General features: G+C 43.5%; 1 protein-coding gene and 1 non-coding gene across 16 annotated transcripts in view; both read right to left on the bottom strand.

Annotated features, from left to right (window-relative positions):
• LUZP1 (leucine zipper protein 1) overlaps nucleotides 1-23,036 on the bottom strand; it is a 103,222-nt gene that overhangs the window by 35,027 nt on the left and 45,159 nt on the right. For 11 of the 15 annotated variants that reach the window (XR_013448353.1, XR_013448352.1, XM_078073660.1 and 8 more), the window contains one exon: nucleotides 4,340-4,445. The gene's annotated coding sequence lies outside the window, so the exon portion shown is untranslated. Of the gene's footprint in view, nucleotides 1-4,339; nucleotides 4,446-4,919; nucleotides 4,942-9,794; nucleotides 9,940-23,036 lie in introns of those variants that run through there. The other 4 variants (XM_078073659.1, XM_078073665.1, XM_078073666.1 and 1 more) reach the window with 3 other exon arrangements.
• Nucleotides 9,245-9,317, bottom strand: TRNAK-CUU (transfer RNA lysine (anticodon CUU)). The gene has a single exon. It is a non-coding gene; the product is annotated as a tRNA-Lys (tRNA).

The following is a 23,036-nucleotide window of genomic DNA, read 5'->3' as shown; positions in this document are numbered from 1 at the left end:
TAGGTTCATACTGATTTTTTTTTTAAATAAACTGCTCTTAAGTCTAATTAATTTTAATAACCTAAATATAGGACTAGTTCTTATATCTTTTATAGGCAGTATGGTACAAGAATTAAAGATTAAAGACACTGGAGCTAGACAGCCTAAGTTCAAACCCTAATTTTGCCACTTCCTAGCTGTGTGATCTCAGATAAGTTACTTAACTTCTCTGTGCTTCAATGCCTACCTTTAAGGGTTACTGTAAGTGCAAATGAGTTAATACATGAAGTGCTTAGACTAGTACCCCATCCATCTTAAGTGCTATGTAAGTTTTAGCTTAAATTATTCACCATTTTTTTGTATTTCAACAACTTGAAAGTTAGTTTCAATCAACAGTTTCAATTGTCTAAATACTTCTACACATTCCAGCTTGCAAATATTCACTGTAAATATGATAGACACATCTTTTCTATATCTTCATTGGTGCTTATGTTCAAACTGTTAAAATATAACAACAGCCATCCAGAACGCCACTAAAAACAGCCCTTCCTGGTAAACACTGATCCATTATTAATATTTATACAATACCTGCTTGTAAGCCAGCCCAAAATTTTGTCTTGGAATCACATGAGAAAATGTTAAATACCTAACTGTAGGACTTACACCACATTATCTTTGTAGCATATTCCAGACCATCCAACCTAGAATCTTTGCAAAAATGCATTGTCCTGACATACAACAAAATGTTATATGTAGTAATCATCTATGGATGGTTTGATTTTTCCCATTATTTATCTTTATTTTCTAGATTTCTATAATAAACTTGTACTGATGCTATAGTTTAAATAAAAACAAGGGAGAGCATGGGCACCTGGGTGGCTCAGTCAATTAAGCGACTGCCTTCGGCTCAGGTCATGATCCCAGGGTCCTGGGATCAAGTCCCGTATCGGCCTCCCTGCTCCGCGGGAAGTCTGCTTCTCCCTCTGCCACTCCCCAACTCGTTCTCTCACTCTCTCTCACCCTCTCAAATAAATAAATAAAATCTTAAAAAAAAACAAAAAACAGGGGCGCCTGGGTGGCTCAGTCGTTAAGCGTCTGCCTTCGGCTCAGGTCATGATCTCCAGGTCCTGGGATCGAGCCCCGCATCAGGCTCCCTGCTCAGTGGGGAGTCTGCTTCTCCCTCTCCCTCCACCTTTCCCCACTGCTCCTACTCTCTCTCTCTCTCTGTATCTCTCTGTCTCAAATGAATAAATAAAAAATTCTTTAAAAAAAAAAACAAAAAAAAAAAACAAAAAACAAGGCAGAACTTAAAGAAAACAACTGTTATTAGTTAGCATGACTTACTTAGTGAACACAAGTGGCTTCTAGGGGACACTGTGTTCTCATCCTTTGCTCAATTTTAGAATTTCACCAGGGATTACTGTCAAGTGTCCACTGATACCCTCAAACCCATGTGACCAAAAGGTTAAGTCCAGAGAAATCAAACATTTCTACAGGGAGAACTAGAATTTGACCCTACCTTCAAAACATGTCCAGAATCCACTGCTTTCTGGCTATGCACCCTGGGACCCTAGTCCCAGCCATCATCCCTCCCCTAGACTGTACTGATCACTGCAAGAGTTTCCTCACTGGTCTCTCTGTTTCACTTCACACTGCCCGCCGTGCCCTCCCCTCCGCCCCCCTCCAGTCTATTCTCCCACAGCAACCAGATGAAGCCTTTCAAAACAGAAGTCAGCTCATTCACTCCTCTGCTCGGACTCTCCAGTGCCTCCCCCATCTCACTTAGAATATACCTGATCTGGGTCCCACTGCTTCCCTGCTCTTCCTCCTACTACTCTTTCCCTCCCACTCCACTCCAGCCACAGGCCTCCTTGTCAAGGACAAGTTACACTCATACCTTGGGGATCCTACACCTGCTGTTCCTTCTGCCTGGGATGCTTTTCTCCCAGGTATTCCTGGCTGGATCCCTCACCTCTTTCAGATCTTGGCTGGAACTATCACCTCATCAGAGGCCTTCCCTGATCTCCTTACATAAAGGAGCAGTCCCCCAGGCACCTTATCACTTGGCCACCTGACCCTGCTTTTGTTCTTCTGAGCACATATCACCTAGTGGATATTATTTATCTACTTACCTGTTTGTTTCTATCTAGTTATTCATTTTCTTTTTTTATGTTTCTACCCTTTAGTATATAATCCTTGAGAGCAAGGACTTTTCCTGTTTTGTTTAGTGCTGTATTGTTGTTTTGTTTAGAGCTGTTTAGCTCCAAGAATTGTGCTAGCACGTAGTAAGTGGTCAATTTGTATCACCAGAACATAAGCCCCAGCATATAACAAAATACTCTATGTACAATAGGTATGCGTAGTAAGTCTTGTTAAAGAAAATGATCACCTGCCCTGTCAAATTCACCAAGTATATTAAAAAACATTGATGCTTCTTAACTATAGAGAACAAACTAAATGTTGCTGGAGAGAAGTTGGGCGGGGGATGAGCAGTAAGGAGGGTATTTGTGATGAGCACTGGGTGTTATATGTAAGTGATGAATCACTAAATTCTACTCCTGAAACTAATATTACACTGTATATTAACTAAGTAGAATTTACATAAAAACTTGAAACATAAAAACACACAAACAAAACCACAAAACACTGGTGCTCCAATAAAAAGGGACTATAATACCATCAGAAAGATCTATGAACAATGAATGCTGGCTGCCACACCACCCAAACAGAACAAGTTTCCTAACCCAGTTCCCTGAGGTAGGAAAAATGCTCTAGGGAAAGGAACAGAACAAGAATCCTGAGCCAATTTTTTTTTTTAACATTTATTTATTTATTTATTTGAGAGAGAGCACAAGCAGGGGGAGCGGCAGGCAAAGGGAGAAGCAGACTCCCCTCTGAGCAAGCAGCCTGATGCGGGACTTGATCCCAGGATCTTGAGATCATGACCTGAGCCAAAGGCAGATGCTTAACCGACTGAGCCACCCAGGCGTGCCAAGAATCGTGAACCAAGTAACAGGGCAAGAGTTTGCCTCAAAGTTTCCCACCCCCTTAAGAAGAGCCCGAGCTATGTGTGATGTGCCCCCCTTTCCTGGGAGGGGTCACTGTGAGAGTGAGACGTCTTGTTGAGATTCCTTTCCTACATCCTGTCCTGTCACTACTATGCCTAGAACCAGTTCCCAGACTCAGTCAGCGGCCGCCCCATCGCTTTACCTTTCCAGAGAACCTTCCTCTAGCTATTCTCCAGCTACCCCTGGTAACCAAAACCACTCAGTTTGGTCCTTTGGCTACACAAGTGTGAGCTCCTTCTATTTCCTCACTGCGCTCTGCCTTGGTCAGCAACAACCAAGAAAATAACTAGAGTGCAGAATCCAGAAGGGCTAGGAAAAGGAGCTAGCTGTCAACCAAGACAGGTTTTTGTTTATTTTGCTTTGTTTTTTAAACATTAAGTCAGTCACTGTCTCAACCAAAAACAGTAACTTTCTCAAAAGAGAAACATTACAGTACAATGAAAATAACCCAGGATGAAATCCAGTCCTCCCCTTCACTCCCTGTGTGAACTTGGAGAAGTTATTTAATGTCTCCAGGTTCATTTCCTTGGGGTGAAAATAATAGCACTTACCTGTAGCATCGGTGTAAATACTAAGGGAGATAATGCATGTCAAACAGGACTGTGCCTGGTGCACAGTAAGTATTCAGCAAATGCTAGCTTAGGCCTATTTCTGAAAGTTGTTGACTAAACACGAGGATTTTTACCTTGGGTAGGTTGGCTGTTTGGCTGACTACATTAGAAAACACATGGAAGGGGGCGCCTGGGTGGCTCAGTTGGTTAAGCGACTGCCTTCGGCTCAGGTCATGATCCTGGAGTCCCGGGATCGAGTCCCGCATCGGGCTCCCTGCTCGGCAGGGAGTCTGCTTCCCCCTCTGACCCTCCCCCTCTCATGCTCTCTCTCTCTCATTCTCTCTCTCAAATAAATAAATAAAATAAAAAAATCTTTAAAAAAAAAAAAAAAGAAAACACATGGAGGGGGCGCCTGGGTGGCTTAGTTGATTGTCTGCCTTCGTCTCAGGTCATGATCTCAGGGTCCTGGGATCAAGCCCTGCATCGGACTCTCTGCTCAGCATGGAGTCTGCTTGTCCCTCTCCCTCTGCCACCGCCCCCCCACCGGCTCGTCTCTGTCTCTCTCTCAAATGAATAAATAAAATCTTAAAGAAAAAAAATTAAGTACACACAGTGTTTGGTTCATCAACAAATATTAACTTTCCTCCCTCTCCCGCAGTGATGCAAAAATTGCAGAGACTTCAGAAACCATGCAATTCTATCTGTGGCCAGCATACTTTTTTCGCTGTACAGCATACTTACCATTTAGGTAACTTAAGCTTTCCGTTAATGCTCCCGGTGGCCCCCCTGGTGCTTGCTGTCTTGGAAACAGGTGCTCACTATCTTTCAATGGCAGCTGCCTCTTGACCTGGACAGATTATAAACAGAAAGCAAGACATAGGTAAAGCGGGAATTGCACCAAGACTGAGCTGAAGGGAGAGGAGACTTTCCTTTTCCTTTCAGATGATATGGTCTCAAGGCAGACTATGCTGTCTTTCTTAAATTAACATGACTCCACAGTCCCCAAAAGTCTAAAACTCATGACATCTTACAGCTTGGGAGGGATCTCAGAAATCAACTAGTTAAATGCCCTCAATTTAAGGAAATAAACTGAAACTTGGAAAGGGTGAGTCACACAACTGCTTAGGACTAAAGCCAGGATTCTACTAAAAATACGATGTTCTAGAAGATGGGTAAGAAAAAACCCCCAAACATCTGTGGAGTACCTACCACACCCTGGGCAATATGTTTTATATTTCATACAAGACAATAATACAATAATATCATCCTCTAATAAAGAATCTAAATTTCAAGAAGTCAAGTGATTTGTCCAAGATCTTACAGCTTGCTAATAAATGGCAGTCAGGGGGCGCCTGGGTGGCTCAGTCGTTAAGCGTCTGCCTTCAGCTCAGGTCATGATCCCAGGGTCCTGGGATCGAGCCCCACATCGGGCTCCCTGCTCCGCGGGAAGCCTGCTTCTCCCTCTCCCACTCCCCCGGCTTGTGTTCCCTCTCTCGCTGTCTCTCTGTCAGATAAATAAATAAAATCTTTAAAAAAAAAAACAAAAAACAAAAACCAGGCTTTCTCTCTGGAGGAACCACAGACAGAGTCCAGAGCAGCCACAGGTAATGGGAAATAAGAAAGAAGAGGGCCAGAGAAGCAAAGTCCCAGGTGCTGTGTATGAACTCCATCCAAACCTCCAGCTGAGCCCTGAACCGTGCACACACAGGGCAGAACCCAAGCACCTCAGCCAAGGACCAAAGAACTGGACTAAGGTCTGAACTGCATACCCCCTCCCACAGGGGAGACAGACCCTGCAGTATTGAATCTTAGGTAATTGCCTGCTAAAATAAAAACATCACCAGAAATCAGGGTCTCCATAGCATTAACATCCACACACATTCATGTTCAGGCTACAATCCCAGATTACACGAAGAACTAGAAAAACTACACCCAATTTGCAAGGGAAAAGACAATGAGCAGAGGGCAACTCCAAGATGACCCAAATACTGGAATTATCAGACAAGGATATTAAAGCAGCAATTATAGCTAAGCAGAGGAAGTGAAAAAAATTTTATTTGAAAAGTGGAAATTTCAGAACAGAAATGTAATACCTGAAACAACAACCACAAAAATCCTCTGAAAGGGCTTAAGAACAGAATGGAGATGACAGAGAAGAGAGTCCATGACATCTGCAGATCAAGAGAAATTATCCAAAATCAAAAATTCTGGGTCATCCGCAGTCTCTAGAAGAACCACCCTCAGTCCTTCACCTGAGTGTACACAGTGATACCTTGATTTTCTGTTACCAGAGAGAACCAGAATAACTAAGGATCACGGAGATACCAGGACCCTGCAATTCTGCTGGAGCAGGCCACCCCTCATATGTAGTAATTAACTTTTTGAGTTCTTCCAGACGTAAGCAAAGAACCAAACTGAAGGTGGAAAATGAGAGGGTGGGATAAAAATTTAAACCTGAGATAACCATAATATCCAAAGTCCTAGGAGTCAAATCTGGTGCCCCATTGTGTCTAATGAGAAGCAAGAAGCAAGGAGACAATCATTTTTCCCCTAGAATTGCTGAGGGAGCATTCTCAGGAGTGTTCAGGAAACAAGTGAGGAGAGATTTTGTTTTTTCTGCCCTATGCAATCTCTTCACCAAAAAGCCAACCTGTAAACAGGCTGATGGCAGGATGGAGTGGGACCAATCACTGGGTCTGGGGCTTAAGAGTGGCAGCAGTTTGGGGAGAGCCAACCTAGTGCCACCTAGGCTGATAAAAGCAGGTAAGCTGAATGCCATCCCTGACCAGCTTCCCACACTCAAGTCACTTCATGCAGGAGTTCAAGACACTCCAGGTAGGGGCGCCTGGGTGGCTCAGTTGTTAAGCGTCTACCTTCGGCTCAGGTCATGATCCCAGGGTCCTGGAATTGAGCCCCGCATTGGGCTCCTTGCTCCGTAGGAAGCCTGCTTCTTCCTCTCCCCACTCCTCCTGTTTGTGTTCCCTCTCTCACTGTGTCTCTCTCTGTTAAATAAATAAATAAAATCTTAAAAAAAAAAAAAAAAAAAGACACTCCAGGTAAAAGTAGGGGGAAAAACACAGGCTGCAGAAGACATGTCTGAAAGCCCTGACTTTTTCTCAACCCCTCTCTGCCCCATCCCACCTGCCCACAAGGGCGGAGAACCCAGAGCAAGTGGGAAACTGGGGAAAAGAGGTACCCTCTTAGGGTGAGGAACCTGGAACAGGGAGTTCACAGCCACCTGACCCACTGTCAACCTCACACAAGTCTTTTATACTCTGGGTCTCTGTTTTATTAGCCAAACAAAACACTCAAGACAAAATGATATTTAAGGGCCTTTCCAATAACAACATGTATGAACCCTTAACATGCTGTCTCCGTGTGCCCTTGAAGAAACCATAAATAATAGGTCCCAAAGGCAAAAGTGGCAACATCCCAACTCACGTGATTTATTAGAATACCTCAGGGTTATACAAGTATTCAAATTTTTAAAGAATAAATTAATAATCTTGTTATTAATTCCTAAAGTTTATGTTAATAACAGATTTCAATACCTATCTATGATAGAGGGCTGCTAAAATAATGTCCAATTTGGGGTACCTGGGTGGTGAAGTCAGTTAAGCGTCTGACTCTTGGTTTCAGCGCAGGTCTGTGATCTCAGAGTCAGGATACCAAGCCCTGTGTCAGGCTCCATGCTCACCACGGGGATGCTTGAGTTTCTCTCTCCATCTCCCTCTGCCCCTCTCCACCACTTACATGCTCTCTCTCAAATAAATAAATCTTTAAAATAATAACAACAATGTCTGATTCTCCTAGGATAACTCTTTTATCCATGTAACTCTTGGGATGAGAAGGCAGATACTCTTATCCCCCACATGACAGATGAGCAAACAGATTAAGACCTGTGACTCTTTCAGGAAGCTCATAACAGAGACAGGACTAGAATCCAGTAATCCCATTTCTGAACTTCACCAAAGAAACCAAAGAAAGCTTACCAAAGAACTTTACCTAACAAAGAACCAAGAGTATAAATGAGATTAAAATTAGAAAGAAAGGATTTAAGAACTTTCAAACACTTTGGAACCACTTATTAATAAACAACTGATAATACTAGCTTCTGATTAGGGCATCTATTTAGAAGCAGGCCCCCAAGGACCACCACCTGTCCGCTGTTTCCTTTTCTAACAAGTAGGCTATAATTGAGACTAGGCTTCCTTGCAATTAGCCCATGTTTGTGGGGTTTAGCAATAGAACCACATGTCTAAAATTGTTGGTTTTAGACCTGCTTTAGAAAGTTGGCTGAATCAGAAGAACACGCTGGCTCCCTTTCACCCCTAGGAGTCTTTAATTAGGATATCAAGGGGCCACACGGATTAGGGCTGGTAATGGCAAATGTAAACAGCAAGTCACAACAAGCAGCCCAAGGAGAAAGAAACCAAAAGTGCTTTTATTACCTAATTTAATCTTCACAGTAACCCCCTCAGGTAAATACCATCATGATTATTTTATAAATGAGGACGAAATAAAGAGTCAAAGTCACATAGCTGATAAGTGGATTCTCACCTAGGTATTTCTGACCCACAATTTGCTTTCTCCTCTGCATTATACCACCTCTCCAAGGAATTCTCTGAGCTCTGACCTTCAAGAAAGCCAGTCCTGATCCACATCCCAAATATCATAAACCGACAAGAGGTTGATGGGTAGTTTGTGCATTCTTTCATTCAATCATGTATTCATGCAAATACTGAGTGGTTACCATGCATCAAGCTCTGAGGTAAGCACTGGGGATAAAACTGGGAGTAGAAACAGAACTGTCTTCATGCCATTTACTATACAATGCAACAGGAAAACACGGATTAAAAATCACACTAGTAAATTAATAGAAGCTGACCTCACAGAGAGGTCTAAGAGGCTACCACTAGTGGTCAGGACGTTTCTAAGTAGAAGTGGGGGCACAATGAACTTGAGCTAAACTGGATGACAAAAAGGCGGAACAAGCAGACGCATGACCGGAGACAAGGATGGACAGGTATGGAGAGAGCCACACCACACAGGCACTTGGAGACCGAATTATGGATTTGTGTCCTTATCCAAAGAGCTACAGAAAGTCATTTAAGTGTTAAGTAGGGGTAAGGTGTGTACATTTCAAAAAGATCACTTCAGCTTCAGTATGGACCACAGATGGAAGGAGAGAAGAATGGTGCCAAAAGATGTGGAGGGAGGCCAGATCCGTGGGCCTGGAGGCACGAGGGCGGTAAGAGCTAACCACACTGGGGGGATACACAGCACCTACCATGCCCCAGGCCCCTTTCTGGGCACTTCGTAGGAATTAACTGAATCCTTACAACAACTCTATGAAACATACTATTATCCCCATCTTATAAAAGAGAAGTTAAGTAATTTAATGGTATTACATGCCCCCTTCATGTGCTCATTTCCCTCATAATCAGTCCCTTGCAAACATCTTTCATTCACTTGCCCCCCTGCCCGTCGTATTCAACTAGTAAAACTTCAGATCACACTAAACCATACTAACAACCTCTCCAGGCCCGCACCAAAGCAGCTAAGTTACCGACTAAGCTCTGTCTCTAGAGAAAATGCCAACTACTGACTGGCATCGTTTTTAAAAAAATTTTTAAGTAGGATCCATGCCCAGCGTGGGGCTTGAACCCACAACCCCAAGATCAAGAGTCACATGCTCTACCAACTGAGCCAGCTAGGCACCCACATTTTAAATTTATCACCACAAATCTCAAACACATTCCTCGATGCTGCCAGCAATCCCACGACATTTCCCTTGCTAGGTTCACTTTGTGACTCCCCAAAATGACTCTTGCACATCTTTTTCTTTCTCAAAAAACCTCCAGCCCTCATCAGCTAAATGACTTTGTCCCCAAGAAGCAACACTCAGACCATCATCTCCTAACTCCAAGTCGAGCATTCTGCTTCCCCTGTTGTTACAATGAAGAGGCTTTGCTGATACATGAAGTACAACTTTTCATGTCTACGATGGATCCGATTCCCTCTTCAGAAGCAATGACCTCTGCTCGCTTACATCATTTTTCTCCCTGCGCAGACTCTCAAATGCCCCTAACTCAACCGGCACGCGGTCCACAGGCCAGCACTGGCTCGCAGACTCCTACCAGTGGGAGTACAGGAACTGAGAAGAGGCACTTGGACATCTGGGAAGCAAGCTGACCTGGCTACAACATCCAACCACAGGATCCGAGGAGGACTTCTCAGATAGGGTTCCAGATCAGTGAGGGTGCTGATCAACTCACACAGTGAGTCACATGTGGAGTGAGTTACAGACAAAATGCACATAGCAGTCCCACATGTAGGTCCTAGACAGATTAGAAAAAATTAATTGGTCCTGCATCACCGATAGCTTGAGAAGCCACACTCTAGAACAGTGCTTCTCAAACCTGAAAGTGCACCCGAATCAGCTGGGGATCGCCCTGAGGTGCAGGCACTGACTCCGTAGGTCTGGGGTGGAGCCTAAGTTTCCCTATTTCTAACAGGTTTCCAGATTGATCCAGAGGCCACATTTGGAAAGCAAGATTCTAGAATTTCTCATCTTAAAAAACAAAAACCAGGGCGCCTGGGTGGCTCAGTCGTTAAGTGTCTGCCTTCGGCTCGGGTCATGATCCCAGGGTCCTGGGATCGAGTCCCACATCGGGCTCCCTGCTCGGCGGGAAGCCTGCTTCTCCCTCCCCCGCTCCCCTGCTTGTGTTCCCTTTCTCGCTGTGTCTCTGTCAAATAAATAAATAAAATCTTTTAAAAATAAATAAATAAAAATAAAAAACAAAAACCAGAAACAATAAACTCTCCCTTGATCTCACACCTCCTTCCAGCTGGTCCAGCCCCAATGTCTCTGCTCCTCCTCACAGCAAAACTGAGAGTGGTCTCTACTCTTCACTTCCGTACCCCTCATTCTCAAGTCACGCCAATCAGTCTTCTATCCTCAATGCTCCACGAAAACCGTTCATAAGAGCCAAAGGCCTCAACACTGCCAAATTCTATGTGGTCTCTTCCTTATCCTCCAAACGGCATTTAACACAAATAACCACTCTTCCTCTACTGAAACCCTTTCTTCCTTGGTTCCAGGATATCACACTTTTTCTGATCTTCCTACTAAACGGGTCATCCTTAGTCTGCTCTGCCTTCTCTTCTACTTGACCAGAGACAGTCCTGGGGCCTCTCCTCTTTACCTGTACCCTCCCTTCTTTGGGCAATCTCCTCCAGTCCCATGACTTTTAATATCAATGACCTCCACATTTTTATCTCCAGCAATGACCTCCCTGAATTCCAGAAGCATATCCAACAGCCTACATGACTTCTCTACCTGGATGTGTAACTGATACCACATATCCATATATTCTCAGATTCTTGATGGTATTTTACCTCCCACCCTTCTTTCCCCAAACTCATTCCTCTTTACATCTTCCCCCAATTCACAATACCACCATTCACCCAACTGCCCAGGCTGAACACCCAATCGTGCCGGGTGTCTCTCTCCCTCACACCCCACCTGCAAATCCATCAGCAGCTCCTATCAACTCCACTATCAACTCCACTTCCAAATTTTCTTGAACCTATCCCTCTGCTCTCTATCCCCTATAAAGCACCCTAGTCCAAGCTACTGGACTTTCACCCTACCTACTACAAAAGCCTCCTTAAGTCTCTCTGCTACCAGCTCTCCCCCCTATATATACACCACTCTCTAGATAGCGGCAAATTAAATTTATAAACATTTAATCAGATCAAGACTCTATTTCTGCTTAAAAACAACATAACAAAACACCTCACAGCTTTCCCTTTCACTGAGAAGAATCTAAAGTCCTCACCAAAGTCTACTAGGCCCTGTGTGATCTGGTCCGTCCTTATCTCTATGACCTCATCTCCTACAGGTCCCCTCCCCACTCCCTGATTCTTGCACACAGCGTTCAGCCTTGTGGCCTTTGCACTAGCTGTTTCCTCTTCCCTCTGTACAGCTGGCTCTTTTTGGTCATTGAAGGGTCAGCTTAAATTCTACCACCCCTGTAAAGACTTGACCAGACAATATAAGGTAGCTCTCAACCTCTAACATATCACCCGGGTTTATGTGCACCTTAGCATTTAACCCTCTCCGGTATCTTGTTTACTTGTTTATTGTTCGTCTCTTCCTCCCCACCCCTACCCCCACCTTCTGTCTGCCTCATCACTATATCCCGGGGGTACTCCATATCTTAAAACGGGGCCTGGCTGACAATAAATACATGGGTCTGTAGCACAGGGGAGCAATCCAGGCTGGATACATAAATTTATGAGTCATGTCCACAGAGGTGTGGTTACTCAAAGCCAATGGGGTGGATGAGATCACCGAGGGAGAGTATCTACTATGAGTAGAGAGGAGGGCCTGAGACAGTAGAACATTTCATAGCTGTAGAATGGAGGAGAAGTAGGAGGAAGAATAGGACGGTGTTACATCACTGGAGCCAAGACAAGAGAGTGTTTCTGGAAGGAACGAGTGGTCAACAGCGTCAACTTCCCTGAGAAAATGACCAAAAAAAATCTGTTGAATTCGGCTTCACGGAAGACCCAAGTGACCTTATTGAGAGGTGTATAGTGAAATGACAGAAACCAGCCTGGGACAGGCTAAGTGGAGGGAGGCAGTGAATACAGACAGCTGTTTAGAGACGTTTGGCTATTTCGAAGTGAAGGTGATGGATCCAAGAGGACGCAGGGTTGAGGACACTCGGTTTCATCTGTTTCTGTTTAAAGGAGGCACTATCCGAGCACCGCCTCCTGTGCGAGCGGCGAGTCACCCAAAGGCTTGAGCCCTCTTCCTCAGCTTAGAATTCTACTCCCCTTGGACTGATTCCCAAATGTCCAGAGTATCAATCTGGAAGTCTTTTTTTATACATACATCTCATCTTCCTCACTACAACGGAAGATAAAAATGCCCTTCTATACACTTCCCCTTGGTGTGTCAGGAACAGAAGACGTGGCTGTTTATCCTGGAGGGCTTGGGTTTAGAAGGCCTGCTCTGCCATTTTAATTTCAAGGTACATTTTGGAGGAGTCATTATTTCTACCCCAGCAAGAATTTTCTTTCCATTTTATAGCCTCTAGAGAGCTTCCCTTTGTCTCTGTTGCACACTCCTCCTGCACCCTGCCTGCTGCCCAGGCAACATACTATGAAGGAAGGAATCCACACGGTCTCAGAAGCCAGGCAATCTCGGTTCCCCTACAATTCAGTCACACAGCAGTTCAAGTGATACCACTTCCCAATCTCAGGTTCTTCAAGTGTACACAGAGATTCTCTCTAAACTTCACAGGGCTGATGTCGGGATTATAGGAAAATACACATTAAGTGTACACACATAAGGCCTGGCATAAAGTGTATCCTATAAATGTTAATCCAATTTTCTCCTCATCACCATTCGGATAAAGCATTACACCCCCTGCACATTTTTATTTAGTTTCTCTTTCCCTCTAAGTGTACCACGAAGCCCTTGGGAAAAGAACCTTGGGAAATTCACTGGCCCAGTTCCAGCAGAAATAATTTTAAAGTAGTACTAAAAGAAGTGGGCGGGACCAGAGGTGTCACCGGGCAGCATCAGAAAGGGCGGGGAGGACGTCCTAGTCAGAAGACCTCAGCGGGCTCCACGCCCGGTTCTCAGCGTCTCCCCACCACTCCTTGTCCAAGTTCCCTTCTTGTAGCCTTGTATGTGTCTCTTTACCTCGCCCTCTTCGTAAGTCCTGCTTCTAGCAAGTCTCAAGTCAGTGTCTTCAGTATTACACACAGAACAAAGAGCACACACAACTCAGAGCACACACATACCGGGCAGTATGCTGGGCAATGAAATCCTCAGACCCAGTCCTGTCTCTCCAGTTTACTGGTTCTGTGACCCTTGTGGATTATTATAATTCTCTGAGTAGAAGTTTCCTCGTTTGTATAACAGAAATGACCAATATATCTGGACTATAAGATTGTAAGGATGAAATGAAATAATATATGTGAAAGTACTTTGGCCACTATAAAACATGGTTATTGTTATATTATAGGTACACAAGGCAGCTGCAGAGTCTCCTTTGGCCAGTTTGGGGTGCTATTAAGAAAGTCCTCAGTCCTGGAGTAGTCTGTTCTATGATCTATGGCTACCTGTTTTTATCCCAAGTCCTCCCATCCCTGGCAGCTGAAAAATTTATATTCTTCCTGATTACACATGATTCTCTTTTCTTAGCAAGGATTCTTCAACTTCTCTGACTAAATGGCTCCATGTCCCCAGAATGGTAAAGACCACTGGCCCTGATGCTCTATAAGGGCCTTTTGTGGCTCTAACATTCTAAGCCTATCCATCCTTTGCACCCAAAGTACTTTGTCCATATCTCTACTTGCACAATTTCCAGTCTACTTTGCATTACAGCTTTATTTTATACCATCTCCTAAGGAGAGAGCAGAAGGTTGCCTGAGTTTTATGTTCCCCATAGCACTTAACATGGAACTTTGTACACAGAGCTTTGTGCTCCAAAAATATTGGCTGATTGACTCAATGTTAATTTCTCTTTTTTTGCACTTATTGTCCATACCACACAATAATTATAGACTACCCTCTTATTCTTTTATGCTTTTTTGTACCTTTACAGGCCTGGCAGAGCGTGAAACACATCGTCAATATCTTTTTTAAAGACTGGTGACTGGTTTATTTCTTGGTCAAGGTGAAAAAGCCCTATCAACCTATCCTACCTATGATTTTTAACAACTTGCTCTGGTTACTGACAAATATAAACATGGCATTTATCAGACTGTAACAGAAGGAAACTGCATAACAGAGTTATTACACAGGTAGAGGCAAATGAAATGCACAGGTTGAGGGGCCTTTTTCTTGCTAGTGGCATCAAAAATATGGTAAAAAGGCAAATATATTGATAGTGAGCAGATCTGGACTCCAGAGTTTCTCTCTAGAAGATGGGTACTCTCCTAAAATGGCTCCCAATGATCTCCACCTGCTAGTGTCCATGTTCTATGTGGGCTCCTCCCCTTGAGTTTGGTCTGGGCCTCATGACCTTCTTCTAACAACAAGAATATGGCAAGAATTAGGAGATGTCATTTCTGAGATTAGGTTGTAAAAGACTGAATTCTTTCTTGCTGGCACTTTCTCTCTTTTGCCGTCTCTCGCTGTGATGAAGCTAGTTGCTGGAGAGGCCCATGTGGCAAGGAACTGAAGGTGGCCTCTGTCTACCAAACAGCAAGAAACTGAGGCCCTCAATCCAACTGCCCACAGGACCTGGATCCTGCCAACCACCTCTGAGTGAACTTGAAGCTGGTCCTTCCTCAGTCCCACCTTGACGGTTGATATCTTGATTATAGCCTGTGTGAGACCCTGAAGCAAGGGACCCACTAAAGCCATGCCCAGCTTCCTAACCCACAGAAACTGATATAATAAATGAGTATTGTTTTATGCTGCAACATATATACCCTGTATATTTAAAAAAGGGAGGGGGGCACCTGGGTGGCTCAGTCGGTTGAGCGTCCAACTCTTAGTTTCGGCTCAGGTCATAGGTCTCAGGGTTGCAGGATCGAGCCCTGCGTCAGGGTCTATGCTGAGCGTGGAATATGCTTGAGATTCTTTCCCTCTCTCTCTGCCCCTCCTCCAGCTCACACTCTCTCTCTCTAAAATAAAGAACTAAAATCTTTTAAAAAAAAATTTTTTTTTAAATAAAAAAGGGAGGGGATGTGGAGAGAGAACCTACGGATTAAAAGATTCTTAAAAAAAGACATATCAACCAATCACAATGTATGGATCTTAACTGGCTCCTGATTCAGACTAACTGTAAAAAACAAAACAGAATCATTGACGAGAAAACGAAAATTTGAATGACTGGATATTTGACGGTATTAAAGAATTCTTAAGTTTTTATGTGATTATTAAAATTGTAGGGTTTTTAATTTTAAGAAGCCCTTAACTTTTTTTTTTTTTTTTAAGATTTTATTTATTTATTTGACAGAGAGATAGAGAGCACAAGTAGGCAGAGAGGCAGACAGAGGGAGAAGGAGAAGCAGGCTTCCCGCCGAGCAGTGAGCCCGACGTGGGGCTCGATCCCAGGACCCTGGGATCATGACCTGAGCCGAAGGCAGCCGCTTAACTGACTGAGCCACCCAGGCGCCCCAAGAAGCCCTTAACTTTTAAAGATACATAATGAAATGTTTACAGATGAAATGATATAATGTCTGGAATTTGCTTCAAAATAATACAGGATGGGGTTAAGTGGATAAGGGTATAGATGAAATAAGATTGGCCATGAGTTCCTGACTGTTGAAACGGGGGATGGGTACATGGGAGTCCCATTTTTATGAACTTTCCTTTTGTATAAATTTGAAATTTTCTCTAACAAAAAAACCTAAGAAAGGGGAGGGGGTGGGTAGAATCCAAGTGCCCAAGGGCCCTTCTAGTTCTGACAACCTAGGATTAGGTAATAATCCCATAGTACTTCAAAGCCTATGCTACAGCCACTCTGACCTTCCGCAGGTTTCCCACAGTGGATATACCATTTAAGTCCATGCCAGTGACCAATATTACCAACTTTCCCACAAAAAAACTCTGTTGAGCACTTAGATTTGATGAATTAAGATTAAGAAAATAAGAAATTAAGAAAAATAAGATTATTTGCACAATTTGGCCCATATAGATAAAGAGGATGGAGTGATATGGTGGCTAATTGTTAGAAGATGCTTGACACAAACTAGAAGGAATCACCCTAGGTCTTCCTGGTTTGGAAAACCAACTCCCGTTGCGCTTTATTGTGGCCTGCCTGGGGACACTCCAGGCTCCCACCTACATGGATGTTTTAACACTTCCTCCCTGTGCTGTGTATAGACTTAATTTCTTAATCCCTTAAAGTTTTCTTTCAACTGCCGTGAATGACCTATTTTCCAATTTCCAATTGTGTTCAACTAATTAAAAAAGAAAAAAAAAAACCTCATGATCAAGAGTTCTACAAGAAAAGAACTTCAACAGGGAAGAAATCATATCTTCTTTTTCATGTCAAAGTCTCTGATTCTTAGGTTAGAGAATCAACCTTTGAAGTTCCTACTAAACAAGAAGATTCACACCACAAAGTAAAATCGGGACAGACAAATGAGAACTTCATGACTATATTCTAGCCCCTAGCCTTCACCTCTCTTTAAAAAGAACAGTCCTGAGATTTACACTCCTAGGGGTTTTCAACCTTAGCTAATTAGCTAGGAGCTTTCAAAAATATCCTTACTGTCTGGCAACTGACTCAATTTCCACAATGAGTCAGTGATATGAAAAAGGGGGAGCAGAGGAAGAAGGACTCTACATACAAAGAAACTTAGGAAACATAACAACTTAATGTATCGTGTGGCTGGTCAGATCCTTATCCTAACTAACTGCAAAGACATTTTCAAGACAATCAAGGAAATCTGGTTATGATCTTATCTAGATATTATTAAGGATCTGTTAATTTCATTAAATTTGATGACGGCATTATGGTTATGTAAGAAAATGTCCATATTTAAATATGCATATAAAAGTGTGCAGGGATAAGGCACCTGGGTGGCTTAGTTGGTTAAGTGTCCAACTCTTGACTTTGGCTCAAGTCATAATATCAGAGTTGTGAGATCAAGCCCCGTGTCCGGCTCCCCACAGAGTCTGCTTGTCCCTCTCCCTCCCCCTCCCACCCCTCCCCACACATGCGTTCTCTCTCTAATAAATAAAATAAAATCTTTTTTGAAACAAGTGTGTAGGGGTAAAATGACATGATTTCTGGGATTTGCTTTAAAATTCCTCAACACATTAAAAACAGAAATGAAGCAAATGTAGCAACATCTTGAAAATTACTGATTATAGATATACATAGGTTCACTATATTGGCTTCCCTCCTTCTGTGAATGTTTGAAATTTTTCATAATAAAAAGAACAAAACTTGAGGGGCGCCTGGGTGGCTCAGTCGTTAAGTGTCTGCCTTCGGCTCAGGTCATGATCCCAGGGTCCTGGGATCGAGCCCCACATTGGGCTCCCGGCTCCGCGGGAAGCCTGCTTCTCCCTCTCCCACTCCCCCTGCTTGTGTTCCCTCCCTCGTACTGTCTCTGTCAAATAATAAATAAATAAAATCTTTAAAACAAAAACAAAAACAAAACTTGAGGGGCACCTGGATGGCTCAGTCGGTTAAGCATTTGACTCTTGATCTCAGCTCAGGTCTTGATCTTGGCTAGGGGCTTGATCTCAGGGTCATGAGTTCAAGTCCTACACTGGGCTCCACGCTGGGCATGGAGCCTACTTAAAAAAAAAAAAAAAATTGAATGCTAACACCTAGTACAACCAAACTCTTTAGCAGTATCTACCAGAGCTGATATATGACCCAGAATCTTATTCCTGGGTATACACCCAAGAGAAATGAGTGCATACGTCCACCAAAAGACATACTTAACACAAGACTTCTGAGTATCCATGGCAGCTCTGTCAAAAAGCCCAAACTGTTAAGATCCCAAATGTCCGGGTGCCTGGATGGCTCAGTCAGTTAAGTGTCTGCCTTCGGCTCAGATGTGATCCCAGGGTTCTGGGATCGAGCCCCACGTTGGGGGGGTCCTTGCTCAGCAGGGAGCCTGCTTCTCCCTCTCCCTCTGCCCCTCCCCGCCACTCATGCTCTCTCACTTGCTCTCGCTCTATCTCAAATAAATAAAATATTAAAAAAAAAAGATCCCACATGTCCATCAACAGTAGAATAAATAAATAATTGTGGTACATCCAAACAATAAAACATTACATACTCCTACATACAACATAGATGGAATACCCAATATCCAGACACAATGTTGAGCAAAAGCAGCCAGACCCAGAACAGTGCATACTGATTCTATTTATACTCTATTACCCGAAACTCAAGAATTCACAAAACTAATCAATGGAGATAGAAGTCACAATAAGTGGTTACTTGGGCAGCCAGTACTGATGAGGAAGAAGCACAAGGGAGCCTTCTGGAGTTCTGGAAATATTCTCTATCTTGACTTGATGAATATCCTGATGTGAGCAGTCTTTACATGAAGTATAATACATAAAAATTCACTGAGTATTGGGGCACCTGGGTGGTTCAGTCGGTTAAGCATCCAACTCTTGATTCCGGCTCAGGTCATGATCTCAAGGTCTTTAGACAGAGCTGCTGGGTGTGGAGACTGCTTAAGATTCTCTCTCTCCCTCTCCCCCCCGCCCCCGCCCCCGCTCATGCACACTCTCTCTAAATAAATAAAATCTTTAAAAAAAAGTTTTTAATGGGTCTGCTTCTAGAAGCTTGGCAACAGAGGTTTCAAACTTTTTCTAAGACAGACTTGAGCTACTGCAGATTGGGACAAGTTCAGTGACCTGAGAAATTATGAGAAAGAAAAAATAATCTATGTCTTCTGAGAAAGAGACAATTTCTAACTGATGTATTCCTTTTGTGGAATATTAAGCTAAAATAAATTATCTCGGGGCACCTGGGTGGCTCAGTCGTTAAGCATCTGCCTTTGGCTCAGGTCATGATCCCAAGGTCCTGGGATTGAGCCCCGCATCGGGCTCCCTGCTCAGCAGGAAGCCTTCCTCTCCCTCTCCCACTCCCCCTGCTTGTGTTCCCTCTCTCACTGTGTCTCTGTCAAATAAATAAAATCTAAAAAAAAAAATTTAAAAAAATAAAATAAGTTATCTCAATAAAGAACAAACGAATATGGGAGTAAAAAATCAGAATCCTAGGTATCAGTATTTTATAAAAGCTCTGTAAGCAATTCTAATGTGCAGCCAATGCTAAGGACCATTGTTCTACCACAGCAAGCTCAAACTTAAGACTCCCAAGCCTTTCTCCTTCCATTTCAATAGGACTGTGAGACAAGGTAGTAAGAACCAAAGCTTGAAAAGATGGTGGAGCAGAGAGGACAGAGAGAGTAACCTCTTTGAGAAGAGCATGAATCTAGGGCAAGGGAGGAAAAACTTAGGTCAGTGCTAATGGAACTAAGAACAAAGTTGTAAGAGACTGAATATCACAACTCATATTTTAGTTCTAGCTTCACTACCAACTAGCTATGGGTATGACTTTAGGCAAACTGCTTCATCTCTCCAGGCCTCCCTATGATCTCGTACAGCTTTTAAACAAAGTCTGGAGAGGAAGGTGAGAGGAATCAAGTAAGAACAGGCCCCTCTGAAAGACGCTAGGATTGCTTCTAACATAGATAGCACTTACCATCCTGTATTGTAATTATCGACTTGTTTATCTCCCCCCACCAAACTGTGAGCTCTTAGAAGGCCAAGATTATAGTATTTCATCTCCGAATCCAAGCACATGCATAGAACTTGGCATATAGTAATAGTTCAGTAAATGTTCAATGGCTAAATAGCTGGACACTATGAGGAGTGCCTATATTTATGTTCTTACAAGCATAGGTGTACTTATATAAGAAAGAACAATTCATCTCCCACATGTAACACTGAGTAATAACACTGAACATTATTTTCTTTATTAACACCAACTAAAGAAGTCCAGATTCTAGGATGCCCAGAATCATCAGAAAGGCTCCCCAGAGATGTCCTGCCAGAGGCCTCAAAAGTCCATGCCTCTTCCTCCCTAAATAATATGCCTGCTAATAATACCTAATGCTTATACATTATTTCACAGTTCAAAGCGCTTTCACTCCCATACACTCAATTAATTCTCACAACTCTACGAGGAGGTATTATCAAACCCATTTTATACGTGAGGAAACAGAGGCTCATATTTTAAATAATTTGCTAACCCAAGGCAAGCTGAAAGCTTCTAAAGGAATGCTTTCACAGGCAGCCCCTGTCGTCAGTGCCCAGAAAAAGAAACAGGAACATCACAATTTCCAATCCCCCAGTCTCCCCAAATAAGATGGATCGGTCAATCCACTAGTTGCTTTTCTTTATCATGCTAACTACCTCTTAAGTTTTCCTTATCCCCATGAGAATCAGTTATACAGATTACTTTTATTTTTTTAGAGAGAGGGAGGGGCAGAGGGAGAGGGAGAGAGAGAATCTTTTTTTTTTTAAGATTTTATTTATTTATTTATTTATTTATTTATTTATTTATTTATTTATTTATTTTAAAGATTTTATTTATTTATTTGACAGAGAGAGTCACAGTGAGAGAGGGAACACAAGCAGGGGGAGTGGCAGAGGGAGAAGCAGGCTCCCCGCCGAGCAGGGAGCCCGACGCGGGGCTCGATCCCAAGACCCTGGGATCATGACCTGAGCCGAAGGCAGACGCTTAACGACTGAGCCACCCAGGCACCCCATGATTTTATTTATTTATTTGAGAGAGAGAATGAGAGAGAGAGAGCACACGAGAGGGGGGAGGGTCAGGGCAGCGGGCCCCCCTGCTTAGCTATGTAGCTTGTAGCTCAAGACAGAACCCACCTCAACCTTCCAAATGAGCAGGGAGGTTGCCAGAAGGGTTAGGTGTGTATTGCTCTCGGAGACCGTCTGTCACCTAGGGTAGACATTAAGACCTAGGACCCCCGAGCCCAGCATCATCTTACAAAGAGGGCGGGGATCAAGTGTGGATCCTGCTGCTCTTGCTGTCTAGCAATTGGGCTGCAGCCTAGTGACTCCCCCATTCTGGGCCTCAGTTTCCTCATCTGTAAAATAGGCCTAAGAACTGGGCTCTCACGGCACCTGCCATGACAGGCTGGACAAGATTTTTGAAGGGCCTTCCTCTTCTTTTGTTCGGGGTAGTCGCTTGACCAACTGAGCCACCCAGGCACCCGGAGAGAGAGAATCTTAAGCAGGCTCCACACCCACTATAGACCCCACACGGAGTTTGATCTCACAACCCTGAGATCATGACCTGAGTAGAAATCAAGAGTCTGACACTTCACTGACCGACTCACCCAGGTGTCCCTACCGATTACTTTTACTATGCTTTAAGCAAAAAAAAATAAGGCCAGCCCACAGCCACACTCAAAAGCTACTAGTTAACCTCCCTGTGTATAAAAAGCTAAAGAAGTTAAGAGCAAAATTTGCTCCAATGGGAAGCTCTAAACCCTGCCAACCAGAGAGCCCTGCAGCACTCGAGGTATTTGTCAGCCATGCACAGCTGATTCAGTCTGTACTTGCTCCAGTATTTTCTCACTAACTTGTAAGGTTACTGTTTTCTCCACACTACTGTGAATTCTTACAAGAGCAAAGGTCACATCTTCCAGTGAGGAAGGTCCAGCTCCTCTAAATGAGCATATAGTACCCAAAATCAGACCATTAAACATGTTTTTGTGTCCCAATAATTGACATAAACTGCCTTTCCCAAAATTAAAAATTAAAATACTTTAAGTAATTAACAGGTTGACATTCTTCAACAGAACACATACAGAATCTAGATTCTCTAAGAAACAAAGATCAAAGGACACTTAGCACTACAATAATGCCAGGCACACATTTTAGAGGGCGCTGAATAAAAGTGTGCTGAATAAATGGTAACTGGGAGCTTAAAACCCATTAAAAATCACTTCAGGCAGGGCGCCTGGGTGGCTCAGTCGTTAGGCATCTGCCTTCGGCTCAGGTCATGATCCCAGAGTCCTGGGATTGAGCCCCGCATCGGGCTCCCTGCTCGGCGGGAAGCCCGCTTCTCCCTCTCCCACTCCCCCTGCTTGTGTGCCTGCTCTCGCTGTGTCTCTCTCTGTCAAATAAATAAATAATATCTTTAAAAAAAAAAAAATCACTTAAGGCAGAGTAAAATAAGGACCAAGAAAGATGGGCACAGAATGCCAAGTTAACTGGAAAAATAGCAAATCAGATTCTAAGGCAGTTCCACCCAAGGTCATGCTTGGGGTCCCACAAGGGATCACTCTGAATTTAAACACCACATTACATCTACGCAGAGACCTATAGCCCCAGTGCATGCATTAGGGCGGGGGCCTAGCATACAGGTTCTCTCTCCTGGAGGAGCATCTCCATCAGCAGCAGCTCTCCCCCTCCCCCAATTACTCCCCATTCACACGCCCTGAGGCCCAGCCACAGGACTACAGGAGTTAAGCCAGACAGAAATAAAAGTTGGAGGAAATTAGCATGCCCCCTGACACTTTTCTGGCACAGCCTGAACTGATTAATTTAAGTTACAAACATGACTGAAGATTCCACTATGCTGGTGAAACTACTCTTATTCTGCAAACTAGAAATAGCTTATTTATCAAACGGGAGCATTCCTCAAGTTTTTTCTGCCCTGTCAGCAACCCAAAGCTCCATTTCCTCAAATCCCTCACCTACAGTGTTTTCTTGGATCCCAGTCTCCCCACCTCTCTGCCTTCCCCACTCCTCACCCTAATCCCCTGAACAGAGCAAGAGACCTAAACTCCTTTGCCCTAACTCAAGCTTTTAAAGTTTTTTTTCCAGTTACAAACATGTACAAAGCCTGGAGGCTACTGCCTTGTGTAAAGCCACAACTAGATGGGCTGAGCT

The sequence above is a fragment of the Halichoerus grypus genome, chromosome 5 (assembly GCF_964656455.1).
Source record: "Halichoerus grypus chromosome 5, mHalGry1.hap1.1, whole genome shotgun sequence".
NCBI lineage: Eukaryota > Metazoa > Chordata > Mammalia > Carnivora > Phocidae > Halichoerus > Halichoerus grypus.
This window is presented reverse-complemented; position numbering and strand designations above follow the sequence as displayed.